Source organism: Sapajus apella, unplaced genomic scaffold (assembly GCF_009761245.1).
Source record: "Sapajus apella isolate SASKATOON/1434 unplaced genomic scaffold, GSC_monkey_1.0 scaffold9, whole genome shotgun sequence".
Lineage (NCBI taxonomy): Eukaryota > Metazoa > Chordata > Mammalia > Primates > Cebidae > Sapajus > Sapajus apella.
The window spans coordinates 19,697,293-19,716,082 of NW_022436949.1; the positions used below are offsets into that span (position 1 = coordinate 19,697,293).

Genomic DNA, 18,790 nt, shown 5'->3' on the forward strand with positions numbered 1-18,790 from the left:
GAACAGCTGGTGTGATCCCCCAGAAATGCTTGGCCACTCACTTGAACATTTATTTGATGAAACAAAGAGTCTGTAGGATTGATTTATTCACCTGATTGTTCAGAGGCTGATGTTCTCATAGTAGTCAATATATAACAGTTGGATAAGAATAATTCTTTTTTTTTTTTTTTTTTAAATGAAAATCAGGGCTGGGACTAGAGTAAGGCAAGCAAGGCATCTAGGACACATGATGTAAGGAGGTGCTACTCTCAGAGTGGTGCAAAAAGCATGGACAGAGGGAAGGGGGAGGGGAAAAACAAAAAAGCATGGACGGCCCCTGGGAGCCACTGCCTCTTCACCCAAGGCCACTAGCTTGCCTCACCCTATCAAGACCCTGGGAAAATTGTCTAATACCAATCATGGTTTTAATCTTTAAAGATTCTCATTTTCTTTTTTGCTTTGGACAGCTCTTGCTCTACGTTTTGTGAGTTTTTTTTTTTTTTCTGAGACGAAGCCTTGCTCTGTCGCCCAGGCTGGAGTGCCGTGGCACTATCTTGGCTCACCTCAGCCTCCACCTCCTTGGTTCAAGCAATTTTTCTGCCTCAGCCTCCCAAGTAGCTGGGATTACAGGTGCATGCCACCACGCCTGGCTAATGTTTTTGTATTTTTAGTAGACGTGGGGTTTTACCATTTTGGCCAGGCTGGTCTTGAACTCCTGACCTCAGGCAGCCTGCCCGCCTCGGCCTCCCAAAGCGCTGGTATTACAGGCATGAGCCACCATACCCAGCCTAGCTCTAACTTTTTTTAGCAGTGTCACTTAGTTGTGATCAGACTGTATGTGTTCTTGTAATATGAAGTAAGATCACCAGTTCATTCACATAGTTCCAAAATGTGTTAAACAGAAAAAGAAAAAAAGTAGGACAATTCTAGGTTGACAATTCAAAAACATTTGGGCATGACCACAGAGAGTTTTTATTTTCTATATTAGTGTAACCTCAAAAATATTAGCTTAAAAGTATCCCCTCTCATGTAAGAGTTAGGTTGTGGTGTGACAATTTCCAGGAATGTGTATTGATTTCTTATAATTGTGTATTTCTTGAACTATGAGTAGTATATTAGGTGATTTTTAGTCTTAACCTTTTTTGAGAGAAAATATATTAGACTGCTAATTTCAGAATGAATTAATATGAGCAGCAGGTGGATGTAAAGAGAAACAGGATATTTTGGGTTGCCTTTTCTGACTAAGCTCAACTGTGTTGTGTAAATATATTAGGTTAAAGGATTTGCACAGCAAATACTGACTTTAAAATGTGCAGAAATTGAATTGAGAGTTTCTACCTGCCCATACACTTCTTCAATCTAAATTCCCCAGGTTTTGTCTCTGTGTTCAGTAAAATGTTCATAAAGCAGAATGAGGGGAAAAGGGCAAAATATCTCTCCTCACAAAATGTCATTTATTGAAGTACAATTTAATGTCATGCCTTCTGCCTTTGTAGAAGATCAAAACAAAGTGTGATCTCTCTTGGTTTTGTAAAACTATTTAAGGCAGTCTACTAAGTTCCTCCACATAAATGACATAATCTAATCTTTACTACAGTCTACTGATATCATTGTCCTCATTGTTGGAGATGAAACTGATGCTGATAAGAATTAAATAACTCAACTGTGATTATACATAGTCAAATCTAAAAATAATTCATTTTTTTCCTGAAACAAAACTAATGTTTTCTTTTTCTTAGTCTCATTTAGACAGAAAAAAAACCTCATGATGAATTATTGCTTATATTCCAGGAAAATGTTTGCCTCTATGGATGAAGTTATATTCCTCTTTTTTTCAGAAAATGAAAACTTCATAATTTAATGTGTTTCCTTTTTGTTTTCATTGCCAGAAAACTCAGCTGAATATTTTATCCAAGTGTTATAATCTTTCTTTTCCTCTTTCACATTTCATGCTTCAAAATAACTTTTTCTGTTTCCTTCAGGTGGGTTATAATCTATCTTACTCTAAAATGTTTCAGTTGTACTGGGATTAAGACCTTTTAGGTGTAAATAAGATATAAACCTTAAATAACTAGATTTTAAAAAGAGGTAAAAGGAAAAGATAAACTGATAGGATCTCACTGTTAGATAACAGTAGCAGGACTTCAGATAAAACATTCATTTTGAAAAGATTTTGAGTGTAAGAAATGTGATTTCGGGCTCAGTGCAGTGGTTCACACTTGTAATCCCAGGACTCAGAAAGGCCGAGGTGGGAGGAATGCTTGAGGCTAAGTGTTCAAGACCAGCCTGACCAACATGGAGAAATCCCCTCTCTACTAAAAATGCAAAATTAGCTGGGTGTGGTCGCGGGCACCTGTAATCCACTTACTTGGGAGGCTAAGATAGGAAAATCGCTTGAACCCTGGGGGCAGAGGTTGCAGTGAGCTGAGATCACACCACTTCACTCCAGCCTGGACAAAAGAGGGTGAATCTGTCTCAAAAAAAAAAAAAAAAAAATGGCTTTTTTATTGAGCTTATCACTCAGGAGTCTTCATTAGTTGCATTTAGTTTTCATCTGTTTGTATCCACTCATCTTTGCCTTAATGAAACAAGATTTATTGATTACCTTTGGAAATTCTAATTCTGCTTTTCTTTGTGTATATTTTATCTGTGTGTCCTTAGAATATAAGCTTTTGAGAGTAAAAAGTGTCTTTCATAGCCAAATGCCTAATAGAATACTGAGCTTAGTTGTAAGAAGCTGATGTAGAAGCCCTTTTCTCATGGCTCTTGGAGCTGTATAACAGGGTGTACGATGAACACCACTTAGGAAGTTATTCCGGTATTTCAGTGAGTGATGGTGGTGTCTTGAACTAGATTGGCGATGATGGGGTGAGACAAAAATGGACCAATTTGAAAGCTATTTAAGAAGCATAATCACAGGGCTTGATGATTGAGTACATTAGGGTCTGATGGAGAGAGGAGGAATGAGACTTGATGCCTAGATTTTTGGCTGGTGTCTTTGGTAGTGCTACAAAGAACCCAGGAGAAAGAGGTTTGGGGAAGAAAAGTTCAAGAAAATATCTAAGTGGATATATACACTAGAGAGTTGGAAATGTAGGTTCTTTAGCCCAAGAAAGAAAATTGATTTGTTAATAGAAATTTGAAAATCACAACATAAAGATGTTACTTTATGTGGAAATAGAGTAAATGAACTAGTGAGACTGTATAGAGTGAGAACAGAAAAAGGCCTATGACAGAATTTTGAGGATCAGCATTTAAGGGAAGAACATAGGAAAAAGCGCTTACACAAAGAAGAGTGAAGAGTGACCGGCATCAGTGAGGAACATCAGGAAGAGTAGTTCCTAAAGCCCAGGGACAACCATTCATAACAGAGGCAGTTGTCAGCAGTGACAGTGTTGTCAAGAATCTATCTCAAAAAAATATTGGCCAAATATTTTTTTTAAAGAGTCATTTGGATTTAATAAGATGCTAAAGGGCCAGGTGCAGTGTCTCATGCCTGTAATCCCAGCACTTTGGGAGGCTGAGGCAGGCAGATCGCCCGAACTCAAGAGTTCAAGACCATCCTGGCCAACATGGTGAAACCCCGTCTCTACAAAAGATACATAAATTAGCCAGGCATGGGAGCACGCACCTGTAGTCCCAGCTACTTCGGAGGCTGAGGTGGGAGGATCTGGGAGAATCTCTTGAGCCCAGGAGATGAGGTTGCAGTGAGCCAAGATCACACCACTGCACTCCAGCCTGGGTGACAGCCCTCTCAAAAAAAGAAAAAAAAAAGCTAAAGCAATTTTAATGGAGGTGGAGCTAAAAATTAGATTGCAGTGAATTGTAGTCAGAGGAAAAATAGGCATTCCTTAAATATTTGAAGAAGAAAAGGTAGGACAATTGAGGAAGGGGCATAAGATCAAGAGTTTCTACCAGTCGGATGCAGTGGCTCACACCTATAATGCCAGCACTTTGGGAGGCCAAGGTGGGCGGATCCCTTGAGGCCAGCAGTTGGAGACCAGCATGGTAAAACCCCATCTCTACTAAAAACACAAAAATTAGCCGGGCGTGGTAGCAGATGCCTGTAGTCCCAGCTGCTCAGGAGCCTGCGGCAGGGGAATCGCGTGAACCCAGGAGGTGGAGGTTGCAGTGAGCTGAGATCCTGCCACTGCACTCCAGCCTGGGCAACAGAGCAAGATTCTGTCTCCAAAAAAAAAAGACCAGCACAGTAACACAGTGACTCACGCATATAATCCCAGCATTGTGGGAGGCTGAGGCAGGTGGATCACAAGGTCAAGAGATCGAGACCATCCTGGCCAACATGGTGAAACCCCGTCTCTACTAAAAAATACAAAAATTAGCTGGGCATGGTGGCACGTGCCTGTAGTCCTAGCTACTCAGGAGGCTGAGGAAGGAGAATCGCTTGAACCTGGGAAGCGAAGGTTGCAGTGAGCCAAGATCACGCCACTGCACTCCAGCCTGGGTGACAGAGAGATAATCTATCTCAAAAAAAAAAAAAAAAAAAGAATTGCCAAGCTGAAATGTTATGTACTTATAGTAATACCATTCTGTGTAATTTTTCTTTAGCAGCACTCAGCACCCTAGGTGTAAACACAGAGAAAATGGAAACTAGACTGATCCAGAATTACATTCTACTTTCTACTATATGTACGTATAAATATGTTCAACTCTCTTATTAAATTGTCTCGATCTCTTGACCTCATGATCTGCCCACCTCGGCCTCCCACAGTGCTGGGATTACAGGCGTCAGCCATTGCGCCCAGCCTCTCATTAAATTGTAAGGCTGGCATTACCTTTATACTTCTTATGTCTTGTACATTTTGAAATACTATGGAGAAAGCCAGCAGTCAGACAGACAAGACTTGTGTTCACATCCCAGCTCTGGCACTTAATAGCAATGCATTTTTGAGACAATAATTTCACCCCTCTAAACTCGGTTATCTCATCTGTAAATAAAGGTAACATCTACTTTGTAGGGTTCTATGAGAATTAATATAGCAGTGTTCCTGGAATGTAACGGAACTCAACAAATGTAGTTGCCTTTCCTCTTTTCCTTCTGTGTCAAGGGTCTTTTCAAATATTATCTATCGTTTGAGACTGGGCATGGTGACTCCTGCCTGTATCCAGCACTTTAGGAGGCCAAGGCAGGCAGATTGCTTGAGCTCAAGAGTTTGAGACCAGTCTGGACAACATGATGAAACTATCTCCACAAAAAATATGAAAATCAGCCAGGCTTGGTGGTACACAACTATAGTCCCAGCTACTCAGGAGGCTGAGGTGAAAGGACTGTTTGGGCCTGAGAGGTGGAGGCTACAGTGAGTGGTGATCACACACTACAGTCCAGCCTGAGTGGCAGAACTAGACTCTGTCTCAAAAAAAACCAAAAAATAAAAATAAATTATCTATCCTTTATAAATTCTTCCCTAACTCAACAAAGAAAAACATACCCTTTTCTGCCTCATTCCTGTAACATTTTAAATGTTTCTGTTAATGTTCATATTACTGTATAATTATGCATCTGTCTTGCCATTAGATTGACAAATTCCTTTTTGTATCTTAGCCTGTAGCACAATATTTAGCAGATAATAAGTACTCATTCAAATGTTTGTTAAACTAATGGTTCTTTTCAATCTTCAATAATATAAAGCTGTCAAATAGGAAGCTTTAGAAACTGTCATCCAAAAAATAAGTGTCACTCTGATACTAATACTATTTTAGCTGAAGAAAGCACAGAAGCTCTCCTATATCCATGAACAGTTTTTGAGATCTGTCTGAAAGTAGGCCATAGGAAGTCATATCCGAAAGATTTGTCTAGAATAGAGCTACTCCTAAAACCTTGGAGATGGTAATTGTAGGCACAGCAACCTCAATGGTTATCACACTTATACACAATAATATATATTTGTGGAATATAAAACATCTGTTTTGGCTGGGCACAGTAGCTCAGGCCTCTGATCCCATCACCTTGGAAAGCCAAGGTAGGAGGATTACTTGAGTCTAGGAATTTGAGACCAGCCTCGGCAACGTAGCAAGACTCCATCTCTACAAAATAATTTTTTAAAAAATGAGCTGGGCATGGTGGCACAAACCTGTTGTCCTAGCTACTCGGTAAGCTGTTGTGGGAGGATCCTTTAAGCCCAGGCGGTCAAGGCTGCAGTGAGTCATGATTGCACCACTGCACTCCAGCCTGGGCAACAGAGCAAGACTCTGTATCAAAAAACAAAAAGAAAGAAAGAAAAATTTGTTTCTGAGACCTGGGATATCTTCTACCCTCTCATTCACTGTTTTTGTCAATAACATCTCTCAGGGTCTACAGTCATTTCAGTTAGTATTTAACCAAAATTAATTAACCACTCCTTACTAAGTACCTAGAATGTGCAAGGCCCCACACTTACCTGAATGTTGGACTAATTTTTATTATCCTGGATAACTAGCTGCTTACAGCAGTATATGCCATATAGTGAAAAGAAAACAAACCCTACAGTTAGCCAGGTTTCTTAAAAGTGAAATTACAGTATAATTATCATTCTTTTATGGTATGTTTATGTTCCCGGATTCTAACTCATATGTTCTTTGTGATTTCTCGGAAGATTTCAGGGACATTTCAGCATCCCAAGTGCCCCTTAGGCAATCCACCTCATAAGAAGTTCCAACAAATTGCATTTTTCTTTATGTATGTCACTCTTTTGGTTCGTACTTAACTGTTTTGAAATTTTCTTAAGAGTATCTTTTTACATGTTTTTCTTACATACTTAGGTAGTTAAATTTTACAGTCAGAATGGTTAAAAAAAAAAAAAAAACTACCGAGTGGGTAAATTAATTTTTCTTTCAATGAAAATATACTTGTTTCTCAGATTCATACATACATTTCTCATCATAGTGGTGCTCAAGTTAAATTTTTGTTTTCAATTTGTTGGATATAAATGAGTATTTTAAAGAAAGATTATTATTATAGTAAAGACCAAAAACACACATGTAGGATACAAGTCATATTTTCCCTATAAAGTTTTTATAAAGCTTTTTTTTCCATGTAAGGGTGTGTGAATTCAGGTCTGAGGAAATTTAAGGGATAAAATATCGCAAAAATTACTGCAGATGTTGAATTTACACACATACTTTATGATAAAGCAAAAGCTATTGTTTTAACAGTAAGAATAATATCTTGAATTTTTATAATCTTTTTATATTAAACTCTAAAATGCTTTCAGATGAATTATGTTATACTGCCCTACTTAGGGACTATTTACGATTTGCTTTCAACCAAGTGTATCTGGAAATAAGGAATCAGAGGAAGGAAAAGTTTTAAATGAGTCATCTCTACCGAGAAGTAGCCTTTTTCTAGTATTCAAAAGGGAATTGGGCTTTTTGCCCAAAATACAAACTTTTCAGTAAATAATAAGTGTATTTAATGTTGATATATTACCTTATTTTTTTTATATTCATTTATTTTATTTAAGCCTCACAACAGCTCAGTCTTACACCCATTTCACAGAGGTAGCAACTGAATCACAGTTGTTCATTCTGTAAAATGTTAATTCTCCTCAGTTTTGAGTTGTATAAAAGACATTTGAATTTCCTTTGGATTGTACTCTCTGGACCACTATGTTTGTATAGACTTGTACAGAACCTAATAGAACTATGTCAGAATTGTTTTGGTTTTTGGCGACTTCTTTAATCTTTTCATCATCTTCTTTTAAATTACAAATATATTTGTTATGTCCTACAAGTAACTTTCAGTCTTATGTGAGGCAATATATTAATAATAGCTCATCATAAAAATATGTTATCTGTACATATATACCCATTTAACTTTTTATATCACCTTTTCACATCTATTACGTAACGTATAGACCTAGCATTTTTTAGGTTGGTTGGTTTGTTTTAAGAATGAAATGTGTATTTTTCCCGTTACATTTTGGAAGCTTGTGATGTGTTTTCTGTTAAATTATAAGTACATTTGTCTGACCTTTTTTTTAATCAGTAAGGAACAAGTAAATGACTTCTCTGGCTATCATTTCTAACCCTGTGTTTGTATCACTGTTTTAGAATAGCAGTAGCTTATAACAAACCGAAAACTCTGAGACCTAAGGAGACACACACACAAAAACGACAAAGCTGTAAAATAAGTCTCTGAAAATATATGGTGGCCAGGAGAAAATACTAACAATTATATGAGATAATTATAGTCATAATTCTGTTAGGCATCATATTGGCAATATTTTGTTGTAAACTTAGCAAGTCACTGATCCCATATCAAGGAGCTGACACTAAGAGAAGGCTGGAATACAACATGGAGAAGGTACAGGCGCTAGAGGGTGTCACACTCTGCTCTGTGTGGAGGATAGGGTTTAAAGTCTGACGCTGATGCTGAAAATCAACAAGAATATACATCAAAACCCATCAGATAATACTGAAATAGTAAAGGCCGAGGCCCAGCACAGTGACTTACACCTGTAATCCCAGCACTTTGGGAGGCTAAGGTAGGAGGATTGCTTGGAGCCCAGGAGTTGTAGACTAGCCTGGTCAACATAATGAGATTCCGTCTCTATAAAAAAAATTTTTTAAATAAATAATTAGCCAGATGTGGTGGCTTGTGCCTGTAGTCCCAGCTTCATGGGAGGCTGAGGTGGGAGGATTGCTTAAGCCCTGGAGTTCAAGGCTGTAGTGAGCTGTGCTTGCACCACTGCACTCCAGCCTGGGCAAGAGTGAGACCCTATCATAAAAACAAAATAAAACAAAAGAAGAGAGAAGAAAATGTTTTAATAAAAAAGTAACAGCCAGAAACTAGACAGCAACCAGATGACTACTGTTAATATAAGGGAAGGCGATGCACTTGGTCAAAAAGCCAGGCATCAAGAGAACATGAATGTCAGAAAGCAAAGTGAGGCAAGTAGTGAGAAGTCCATGGTAATCAGTAATGAGATGAGCCAGTCAGAGCAGAATCAAAGTTCCCATGCTTCTGAGTTTTTTTTTGGCTTTTTGTTTTTGTTTTTTATTTCCATTTTCTTGTATTGGAGCCACTCTCCTGTTTTAAGTCAACAATAGCAGGAGATTTTAATTTCAGGAACCTACTTCAGTGTGTTAGTAATACCTTCTACCTGGATCACTGTTGAGAATTACCCTAAGATTATATCCATGATCGTGAAAGAATGTTTCAGGTGATTAGTTATCTCCCGGAGGCTATAACAGCCCAGTTGTCTGTCTTTTGCTTTCATTCGTGTAAAAGCATGAGCTCTCACTAAGCCTTCAGTCACAGATAGGGTATCGCTCCAAAACTGTTTCTGTCATCTTAAATGTATTAGAATAAGGAGTAGATAAACCTGCTCTACTCTAGTCAGTACTTCTTTCTTTATTCTATTCTAGGCCCAAAATTTTCAACGTAAGGAAAACAGGATGATGGAAGAATTCAGTCATAAGAGAGATGAATGAAACTGGGGATATTTGGAGAAGATAAGGCTTGGTGAAAGATAAGAAATTCAAAGTAGCCATGTAAAACAGGCAGTAAGAGGCTTGTTATACATGTCTCCAAAGTCCAGAATTAAAACCAAAGGCTAGATGTTATGAGGAGATACATCCTGTTTGGTCATTTTACTTTTTTTTTTTTTTTTTAAGGGAGGGTGTTTTGGTTTTATAGTTGAGTAAGGAAAACCTAGATTAATAGCTAATTTGTCTTCATTTTTCAAGCCTGAGCTAGGTGGCCATATGGTCAGAGGGGATTTCTTAATTGTATAGAGAGGTTGGGTTAAATAACTTGAAGATCTTTTCCAAACCTGAAATTGTGTGTATCACAGACCTTGATAGAAGGTATCTGCATTATTGTATTAATAATGATAGCTTTGACCCCAGAAAGACCTTAATTTGAATCCTAGTTTACTTCTTAGTAACTAAATGAACATGGTTAAATTTCTTGAGCCTTCTTTTTACTTAGAATTTTTTTTATTTCTCTCTCTTTTTTTTTTTTTTTGAAATGGGGTCTTGCTATGTTGCCCAGGCTGGTCTCAAACTCTTAGACTCAAGCAGTCCACCTGCCTTGGCCTCCCAAAGTGCCGGGATTATAGGCGCGAGCCACCATGCCTGACCTCAGTTTCTTCTCTTCCAAGTTAAAGTAATATCTATCTCTGGGTATTTGAGGGTGAATTAAATTATTATTATTATTTTTTTTTATTTATTTTTTTTTTTTGAGATGGAGTTTCGCTCTTGTTACCCAGGCTGGAGTGCAATGGCACGATCTCAGCTCACCGCAACCTCCACCTCCTGGGTTCAGACAATTCTCCTGCCTCAGCCTCCTGAGTAGCTGGGATTACAGGCATGCGCCACCATGCCCAGCTAATTTTTTGTAGTTTTACTAGAGACGGGGTTTCACCATGTTGACCAGGATGGTCTCGATCTCCTGACCTCGTGATCCACCTGCCTCGGCCTCCCAAAGTGCTGGGATTACAGGCTTGAGCCATCGCACCCGGCTATTATTATTATTTTTAAAGACGGGGTTTCACCATGTTGGTCAGGGTGGTCTTGAACTCCCAACCTCAGGTGATCCGCCCACCTTGGCCTCCAAAAGGCTTGGATCACAGGCGTGAGCCACCACACCTGGCCGAATTAAATTATTATGAAAGATACTCAGCACAAAGCCTGGCACATTGTAGATACTCAGTGAATGTTCACTTCTGTCCCCTTTCTTCCTCCAGACCTAAAATTTGTGTATACTTCTTTTGAGGCAAAGAGACAATCCCAGGGTGGTGTTAGCCTGCATATGGAAGCAGGTATTTAGATGGGGAGATTGAGGGGCTGTACATAACAGCAGTTTGCAGTTTCTGATATTAATACTATTTTCTCTGACAATTTGCCATACATAGTCTGTTTTGTCCTTTATTTGGACTATAGTGGTACTGCATTCAAAATAACTTTTTAAAAAATAATACATTAAATTTGTTTTAATAGTAGTTTAAAATTCTTGTTTAGCACTTATAGAATGGATGACTTTGAATTAAAGTTATATTTTCTTTTAAACTATTTTTAGTTGTTTAAAAAGGATAATGATATTTTGCTATTTTAAAAAATCTTTATCTGTTAAAAATTCCTACTTAGGTATTTACAAGTGAAATTATCTGAGGCCAGGTATGGTGGCTCACACCTGTAATCCCAGCATTTTGGGAGGCTGAGGCGGGCAGACCGCTTGAGGTCAGGAGTTCAAGACCAACCTGAGCAACAGGTGAAACCCCGTCTCTACTAAAAATACAAAATGTGAACCAGATGTGGTGGCACACTCTTGTAATTCCAGCTACTGGGGAGGCTGAGGCAGGAGAATCGCTTGAACCCCGGAGGCGGAGGTGGCACTGATCCAAGATCATGCCACTGAAATCAAGCCAGGGTGACAGAGTGAGTCTCCATCTCAAAAAAAAAAAAAAAGAAGAAGAACAGGAAATTATCTGAGATCTGGAATAAGTGTTAATATATGTCAGGGGGGAAATCTGGTTAGAAATAGATAAAACAGTGTTGACACAACAATCCTGGTAGTTCCTCAAGCAGTTAAACATATAACCCAGCAGTTCTACACCCAGGTGTATACACAACAGAAATTAAAACATGTCCACACAAATTTACACACAAAATTTTTCACTGTTTCAAAACGTGTCAGTATTTGTAAGTGCAACATTATTCATAGTAACCAAAAAGTGGAAACAACTCAAATGTCCTTCAGCTGATGAGTAAACAAAATTTGATATATCCATGCAGTGGAATATTATTTTTCCATAGAAGGAAGTACTAATGTACATGTTACAACATGGATGAACTTTGAAAACATACTAAGTGAAAGAAACCAGTCACAAAATAAGCACATTGTATATGATTCCACTCCTGGGAACTGTCTAGAACTGGGAATTCTGCAAGGACAGAAAGTAGATTGATTAGTGACAGCTTAGGGCTAGAGAGGTAGGGGCATGGCAGGATAGAAGGATATAGTTAAAGCAATCAGAATTTCTTGGGTTTTGGGTTTTTTTGTTTGTTTGTTTGTTTGTTTGTTTTGAGGTGATGGAAATGTTTTAAAATTGCCCGTGGTAATTGTTGCATGTGTCTGCCAATCTACTAAAAGCCATTGAATTGTACATTTCAAATGGAGGAACTATGTGATATGTGAATTATATCTCAGGAATGCTATTTGAAAAAGAAAATATTGACCAAATATTGATAATTGAATTTGGGCAGTGGAAACTAGAGACTCAGTATTCTGTGCCTTCCATTTTTTGTGTCATTGAAAATTTCCATCATAAAATGCTTTATTAAAAAATACCCGGCCAGGCACATTGGCTCATGCCTGTAATCCCAGCACTTTGGGAGGCTGAGGTGGGTGGAACACTTGAGATCAGGAGTTCGAGATCAGCCTGCCTAACATGGTGAAATCTCGACTATACTAAAAATACAAAAATTAGTCGGGCGTGGTGGTGCATGCCTGTACTCCCAGCTACTCAGGAGGCTGAGGCAGGAGAATCATTCAAACCCAGGAGGCAGAGATTGCAGTGAGCCCCACTGCATTCTAGCCTGGACAACAAATTAAGACTCCATCAAAAAAAAAAAAAAAAAAAGAAGAAGGAAGGGAAGGGAAGCGACGGGAAGGGAGGGGAGGGGAGGGCCAGGTGGAGTGGCTCGCACCCACCCAAGGCCAGGAGTGTGAGACCAGCCTGGCCAACATGGTGAAACCCTGTCTTTACTAAAGATATAAAAATTAGCTGGATGTGGTGGTGTGCACCTGTAGTCCCAGTTACTGGGGAGGATGAGGCAGGAGAATCACTTGAACCTGGGAGACAGAGGTTGCAGTGAGCCAAGATTGTGCCACTACACTCCAACCTGGGCAACAGAGCAAGACTCCATCTCAGAAAAAAAAAAAAAAAATCCTTTTAAATGAAGTTTAATTAAGGCCGGCACTTTGGAAGGCCGAGGTGGGTGGATCACCCAAGGTGAGGAGTTTGAGACCAGCCTGGCCAACCTGGTGAAACTCCATGTCTACTGAAAACAAAAATTAGCTGGGCATGGTGGCACATGCCCATGATCCCTCAGGAGGCTGAGGCAGGAGAATCACTTGATTCTCAGGAAGTGGAGTTTACAGTGGGCCAAGATCACACCACTGCACTCCAGCCTGGGTAACAGAGCAAGCCTCCATCTCAATAAATAAATGAATGAAGTTTAAATATCCAAAATATGTATTTGGTTTCAAACAAAGCTGGTGTCCACCTTGTGTTACTTCAAGAGAGATGCACAGTTATATGACTTCCTAGTTATTTCTGTATAAAAGCACTTCCATTTAACCTCCATTGGAGCACATAGTTTGCATTATGCTTGTCAAAGCTATTTTCATCAAGAAATGCTATCTATGTGTCCTCTTGCCAACATCTTTGCAGAGTTTACAACTTTCAGCAATTTATTGGCATCAACTATGCAATACTGTTAAGCAGCTGCTCTACAGTTGAGCTGTTTGAATATGCCACCACTTATGCAAATAGTTAATATTAGATGGCCAAGATACATGCTTTTGGATTCAAGAGAACAGTTTATCTCTCTCATAGAGATTGTTTATGCAGTAGTCATCATCATCATCATCATCTGGAAATTTCACAAGAATGTCCTTCCCCTTAACTCTTCAATTTTGAAAAGTAATTATTATACTGCAACATAGTTTTTGTTACTTAGTTTTGTTTTACTTTTATTCCAAGTTTCAATTGTATGATAAGGCGTAATTCTTCATGTGTTAATTTTAATGAATGGTTCATTCATTCATGTAGTAATGGTAATTTTGTTATGTATTTGATATACTAGAATTATAACATGTACTGTTAACTTTCTGAAAGGTAGTATAACAGCATATCAGAATTTATCAGACTATGTTATAGAATAGCATTGAAACGTTTCAGCTGGCTGGATTTAGTGACTCATACCTGTAATCCCAGCACTTTGGGAGGCTGAGGCAGGTGGATCACTTGAGCCCAGGAATTTAAGACCAGCCTGGGCAACATAGTGAGACTCCATCTCAATTTTTTTTAAACTGTCTCAGCTTGGCACAGTAACTCACACTTTTAATCCCAAAGCTTTAGGAAATCCAGATGGGAAGATGGCATAATCTTGGGAGTTCACGGCTGCAGTGAGGTATGATCATACCACTGCAGTCTAGCCTGAGCAGCAGAGTGAGATCCTACTTCTAAAAATAAATAAATAAATAAATGTTTTAAACAATTGGTAAAAGGAAAAGAGGAATAAGACCAGGCATTTTACAGGTTTTGAATTTTACAATGAACAAGTAATATTTCCATAAATTTCAAACAAAAGAATTTTTTAAATATTTTGAAAATAACTTTCTAAATTAATGAAGCATCTGCCAGGCATAGGCTAGAACTGCCAGAAGGAAGAGAGGCTCTAGATTAGAACACTCTACATTTTGTCATTTTGGGGAGGGAGCTTATTTTCTGCCTGAGAACCTTTGGGTAAATCCTGCTACACAGATTATGCATCCACATATACAGAGATTGTACTCAACGGTGTCATTAAGATGAATACCCCCACTTTGGGAGGTGGAGGCAGACAGATAGCTTGAACTCACAAGTTTGAGACCAGCCTAGGTAACATGGTGAAACCCCATCTCAACAAAAAAAATTTTTTTTTAATTAGCCAGGTATGGTGGCACGTACCTGTAGTTCCAGCTACTCAAGAGGCTGAGGTGGGAGGATTGCTTGAGCCTGCAAGGCAGAGGTTGCAGTAAGCCAAAATTGCACCATTGCACTCCAGCCTGGGTGATAGAGCCAGACCTTGTCTCAAAAAAAAAGAATGGCCATATGGCAGAAAGAAAACGTGTGAGCTGGTCCTTTATTCATAAATGGGATCACATAACCAAAAACTATCAGAAACTGGAAGAAAACGCATAGAAGAGTAGGCCAGGCCCGGTGGCTCACGCCTGTAATCCCAGCAGTTTGGTAGGCCGAGGCAGGTGGATCACCTGAGGTTGGGAGTTCAAGACCAGCCTGACCAACATGCAGAAACCCCATCTCTACTAAAACTACAAAATTAGCCAGACTTGGTGGTGCATGCCAGTAATCCCAGCTACTTGGGAGGCTGAGGCAGGAGAATTGCTTGAACCCAGGAGGCTGAGTTTGCGTTGAGCTGAGACTGCACCATTGCACTTCAGCCTGGGCAACAGGAGCAAAACTCCATCTCAAAAAAAAAAAAGCATAGAAGGAAAAAATTAGCAATAAACAAATAAACTGACCCCCTTCCCCAGAGGAAAAAACAAATTCTGGAGCAGGAAAGAACTTCCAAAGTATTATAATTAATTTCTTCAGAAAGATTTGGGGAAGTAGTAGTTCTATAATATAAAAATCAGTGGGCCAGATGCAGTGGCTCATGCCTGTAATCCCCACATTTTGGGAGGCCAAGGCGGGTGGATTGCTTGAGCCCAGGAGTTCAAGACCAGCGTGGGCAACATGGCAAAACCCAATTTCTACAAAAAATACCAAAGAAAATTAGCCGGGCATGGTTGGTGCATGACTGTAGTCCTAGCTACTCAAGACGCTGAGGTGGGAGGATCACTTGAGCCCAGGAGGCGGGGGTTGCAGTGAGCCGAGATAGTGCCACTGCACTCCAGCCTAGGCGATAGAGCAAGACCTGTCTCAAAAAAAAAAAAAAAAAACTTAATGATATTTTGAAAAATCGCAAAAATTAAAATCATGAAGTAAATAAAGTATAAGTAAAAATTCCAATAGAGGGATATAGGAAAAGTTAAGAAACCCTCCAAATGCTTAGAAAAAGGTAAAAAGATGGAAAGCCAAAGGATATAGAAGATTCTTGCAAGAAAGAAAATACCTACAAGGAAATAATCAGGTTGGCATCAGAGTTTTCAGAAATTTGATTTTAGAAGACACAGCAGTAATACCATCAAAGCATAACACTTCTTTTACAGCACCAGCCCCCTCTCAGAAAATTAATAAATTGTATGCCATCAGATAACAAAAAGAATGAGAGAGGAAGGAGTTCAAGACTAGCCTGGGTAACAAAGTCTCTACAGAAAATTAAAAAGTTAGCCAGGGGCAGTGGCAGGTGCCTGCAGTGCCAGCTGCTCAGGAGGCTTAAGCAGTAGGATCCTTGAGCCCCTGAGTCAAGGCGCTGCAGTAAGCCATATTTGTGCCACTACACTACAGTCTAAGCAAGACCCTGCCTCAAAAAAAAAAAAAAAAAAAAAAAGGAGAGGGAAAGGGAGAGAGAGAGAAGTGCAAGAAATAAACGGAATTTGCCAAGGTGTACAATAAAAAGAAATTTCAGAGTAGCAGTCTTAAAAGCAGTCAGTACAGAATTATTTTCAGCAAACAACATGATTAAGAGGCTAGATAATATTAGGTAATAAGTAAAAAGGCATACATTGTTTCTATCAATGAGAAAAGGGCAGAAAAACTGAGACTAGGGGAAAAAAATATTTGTTAGACAGTTGAAGTCCAGATAAGAAATCACTGACATGATTTTTTAGCAATTGATACAGTGTAAGAAAAAGAATCCAGTTGAACATGGTACTTGAAACGTTCTTCTCTGAGCCTCACTGTTTCCCTTTCTGTAGTCACATTCTCTGCAGTAAACAATATTTACAAATAGCGAAATGATGCTACAGATAAACCTACAGGCCAATCAGAAAAATGATAGTTATAGAAGAGAAAAGTAGAATCAAAAGGTAGGGAATTAAGATGCCAAACTCAAATGCAAACAATGAGAGCAGAATCTGAATTAGATGATAATGCCAACACCCAGAAGCCAGACGCACGATAAGAACCAAACCAAGTTGGAGGCAAAATTGGAGGGCTTCAAAATGATTTCATCTTACCAAAGGATTTCTCTTTGTAGTAACAAAAATGTTTTGTAATTATTGCTTATTATGTTGGTTTATTTCCTGTTTGTTTTGTCAGTGTGTGAATTGGGATCTCATGAATCATGATCATTTTATTGTAATAATAACATCAATTAGGATAGGATAATTTATGCCAAAAATGTAGGTGAAAGACATATTTGAAAACTTTCATGATTATGAAGACTTAATATCATAAATAAGTTCTTTCTAATTTTGTTTTCCATTCAGCATAATCCCATGCCCATCTCCAAGAATCCAGCCAGAAAAATACCTCAGTCATTAAAAAAGTAAAACACTAGAACAGTGTGACATTGGTGTATAAATAGACAGACTGTGGAAACAGAGTCTTAAGTCCAGAAATAAATAATATACTTAACAGCAGTTTAGTACATTATAAAGATGGCATCAGTGGGGGAAAAAATGGTCTCTTCAGTACCTGATGTTGTTATAGGAGAGCCATCTTGAGGCACAGATGTTGGATTCATACATTTCACCATAAGCCAGAATAAACTTTAAACAGATCAAAAATCTATGTGTTTGAAAAAGAAAAAAACCATAAAAGTAACTTAAGAAAGAAACATGGAGAACACCATAGAAGAAGAGATTGATATATTCTGCTATTTCACAATCAAAAATTCTTCATAACAGAAAAGGGATGGGGGTCATAAACAAAGTCAAATAAAAGATAAATGAACTGGAAAAATTGACACTCATATTTTTTATGTTAAAGACAAAGGGCTAATTTCCCTAACATATAAAGGGCTCCTTGAAATGTTTAAGAAAATGACCACTCAGTAGAAAAATTGGCCAAGACAATCAACTGAAAAAAAAAAAAAAAAAAACCTTAAATATGTTTTTTAAAACTGGCCAGGCACAATGGCTCATGCCTGTAATCCCAGCACTTTGGGAGGCTGAGGCAGGTAGATCACTTGAGGTCAGGAGTTCAAGACCAACCTGGCTAACACAGTAAAACCCCGTCTCTACTGAAAATACAAAAATTAGCCAGGCATGGTGGTGGGTGCCTATAATCCAAGCTACTTGGGAGGCTGCAGCAGGAGAATCGCTTAAACACAGGAGGTGGAGGTTGCAGTGAGCCAAGATCGTGCCACTGCGCTCCAGCCCGGGCAGCAGAGTGAGACTCTATCTCAAATAAATACATACATACATACATACAAACTGTTCAACTTCAGTGTAGAAGGAATGCAAAATAAGCATACCCAAGCACTTATGATACTAGCAAAAATCCTAAAAGGTAACAGAAGCTTATATTTTATATAAAATGAAAGCTCATTGAACTAGAATAGGCAGCCTAAGCTTAAATAATAACAGTGTCACAAATAGATGTGTCGTTGGCTAATACTAAAATAGTACCACTACATGTGCCTGGCCAGGTGCAGTGGCTTATGCCTGTAATCCCAGCACTTTGGGAGGCCAAGGCTGAAGAATCACTTGAGGTTAGGAGTTAGAGAACAGCCTGGGCAACATAGTAAGACCTCATCTCTACCAGAAAATTAAAAATTAGCTGGATATGGGGGCACACGCTTATAGTCCTAGCTACTACTCAGGAGACTGAGGGGGTAGGATAGCTTGAATGAACTGTGATCACACCACAGCACTCTAGCATGGGCAACAGAGCAAGACCCTGTCTTAAAAAAAAATTAAAGTGGAATTTTCTTTGTGCAAATTTATCATTAATATAAGTTGGATCATTATATAAACCAAATAAAATTGAAAATGTGTTCTAAATGTTATTTTGGTACCCACTGTAGCTGTGTTATCCTAATAAGAATTTGACAGAATTTTGCTGCTCTTAAAGTGTTCTTTGCCTCAATTTCAGAAACTGCTAATATATTTTGTACAGTCAAATTAACAAAAGTGGTACTGTGACAACACCTCAAATGTGTGATCTTAGGATAAAGCAAAGATGTGAATTCA

At 38.7% G+C, this 18,790-nt stretch overlaps 1 protein-coding gene and 1 long non-coding RNA gene across 4 annotated transcripts in view; both read left to right on the plus strand.

Annotated features, from left to right (window-relative positions):
- PIBF1 (progesterone immunomodulatory binding factor 1) overlaps positions 1-18,790 on the plus strand; it is a 228,488-nt gene that overhangs the window by 188,977 nt on the left and 20,721 nt on the right. The gene's annotated exons all lie outside the window — the stretch shown is intronic.
- LOC116551286 lies at positions 716-8,877 on the plus strand. The gene is made up of 2 exons (XR_004268826.1): positions 716-1,489; positions 8,724-8,877. It is a non-coding gene; the product is annotated as an uncharacterized LOC116551286 (long non-coding RNA).